We start from the raw sequence: 2,459 nt of genomic DNA, 5'->3' as shown, positions 1-2,459 counted from the left end.
GAAGGCCTACTAAAGATATGAAGTTAATAAATCCGGCCATTGGGTGTTTAGGCATACCCAGCAGCATAAGAGTGGCCTCCAGGAGGGGCTTTTCTTCCTCCCCCACAGGCGGGAAGGGCTTGAGAGACAGCTGTGAAGCAGTGAGAGGGGATTTTACCAACATGATTCATCACTTGTTACTGGCTTTCCAGACTCTATCAGGCAGATGCTATCTGGGAGTTGTACCTAGCCCATCTTTTTTTTTTTTGGTGGCCCGACACAATGACTCGGTTTCCCATCTGCAGAGGGGCGTGCCCTGTAGTCCTGTACAGCCTGTCTGCAGAACGTGCAGCTAAGGATGGGAATCCGAGGACGACTGGCTTCAGCTGGGTGGTTTCCTTGGAGAGGTTGCTACCAGACAGGTCAGATGCCCAGCTCTGCCAACACAAAGCCTAAAAGGGTCCACACTCCTTCTCTGCAATTCTGAAATCCCCAAAGCTCAGGAAATCAAAGTTTTTTGGTTTTGTTTCAATAATTCATCTGGCAGAAAAGCCTGGTATGAACAGATGTGAGACTTCTTACAATCTTTCTATCCCATTGAATGTCAGGGGACCCAGGTTCCATCCCTGGTTGAGGAACTAAGATCCTGTATGCCATGTCCCACCAATACAGGAGACACAAGAGATGTGGGTTTGATCCCTGGGTCAGAAAGATCCCCCGAAGGAGGTCATGGCAACCCACTCCAGTATTCTTGCCTGGAGAATCCCATGGACAGAGGAGCCTGGTGGGCTACAGTTCACAGGGTCACAAAGAACTGGACATGACTGAAGCAACTGAGCACACGTGTACACGCATGCATAACCAGTGTAAGGATGTTAAATAGAATACATAGAGAGGCACGCATGTACATGCATGCGTAACCAGTGTAAGGATGTTAAATAGAATACATGGAGAGGCACGCATGTACACGCATGCGTAACCAGTGTAAGGATGTTAAATAGAACACATGGGGAGGCACGCATGTACACGCATGCGTAACCAGTGTAAGGATGTTAAATAGAACACATGGAGAGGCACGCATGTACACGCATGCGTAACCAGTGTAAGGATGTTAAATAGAACACATGGAGAGGCACGCATGTACACGCATGCGTAACCAGTGTAAGGATGTTAAATAGAACACATGGAGAGACTGACTGCCTGGAGAATCTGGGAAAACCTCCTGGAGAAGGTAGCATCAATAGATTAACTGATTTATTTAACAGATTTTCATTAAATACCTCTATGTGGCAAGAACAATGTAAGACATTGATTTACAAAGAACTAGGCACAAAGAGAGTGGTGTTTGGTAGACAGTTAACAATCAATTCTCCATAAGGACCCGGATTTGTGATGTCTGATGGTTTCTGTGGATTACATTCCTACCCTGGCTGATAATCACACAGCCAGTGTGATGTCAATCTGCTTGCAAGAATTCCTGAAAAGTTAACCATTAGCTCTTGCAAGCCAGTACCAGCTGACTTCAGCACACCACTGGACATAGACCTCGCCCTCATGTTACTTGCAGTCTCGTGCAATAGCTCTCAGAGGGGGTCTTTGAGATCAAAACTATTTTCACTGTATTCTAAGATACTACTTCCCTTTTGCCCACTATGTTGGTTGACATTTGCACTGATGGTGCAAAAACAATGGTGATAAAACTGGAGGCTTAGTGTGAATGAAGGCCTGGCTCTGCTAGTACAGGCTTTCTTCACAACTGCACACTGGCAGGGAAAAAAACATTCCAGGTTCTTTTATGGATTTCCTTGAGGGAGGAGTTCAAATGATTCATATTGTCAAATTTTGGCCCTTGAGTACATGTTTTTTTAACATTCTGTGTAGTGAGCGGGGAAGTAATATATAAAGTATTCTTCATACCAAAGCATGAGGATGACCTCAAGGCAAAGCATTTTGTGGTTGTTCAACCTGTGAGCTGAATGGACTGCTCTTCTGGTGAAACACAATTTTTACTTGAAAGAGTATTTTCTTGCAAATGAATGAGGTGGGCCTGTCATTTCAAGGGAAACAATTGACAGTAATTCCTGCTAATGATAAAATTTGAGATTTCAAGCAAAAATTAAAATTTCAAAACGTGTATCTCTCCCCCACCCTCTGCCCCCCCGCATCATGAGCTTGACATATCCCAATAAAAAAGACTTTTCCAGTAAAGTTAGTGGTGAGATTAATGACAATGGTGTTCCAATATTGCATAATGAAATGTGTCAACATTTGGAAGATCTGCTTAACTTAGTGAACCAATATTTTTAAATGACCAATGCTGGTGTTACAAAATCAGACATGGATAAAAGATCCATTCAGAGTGTCAGGTGGACTGAGATTTTAATTTAACACAGTATGAAAATTCCTTTGACATGGTTTCAAATTCCACATGGCAACTAACCTTTCAGAAATCACTGTTTGTCTAGTTTGGGCATAATGTC

Source organism: Bos taurus, chromosome 29 (assembly GCF_002263795.3).
Source record: "Bos taurus isolate L1 Dominette 01449 registration number 42190680 breed Hereford chromosome 29, ARS-UCD2.0, whole genome shotgun sequence".
Taxonomy (NCBI): Eukaryota; Metazoa; Chordata; class Mammalia; order Artiodactyla; family Bovidae; genus Bos; species Bos taurus.
The sequence above is the reverse complement of the archived record's forward strand: the minus strand, read 5'-3'. Positions refer to the sequence as shown.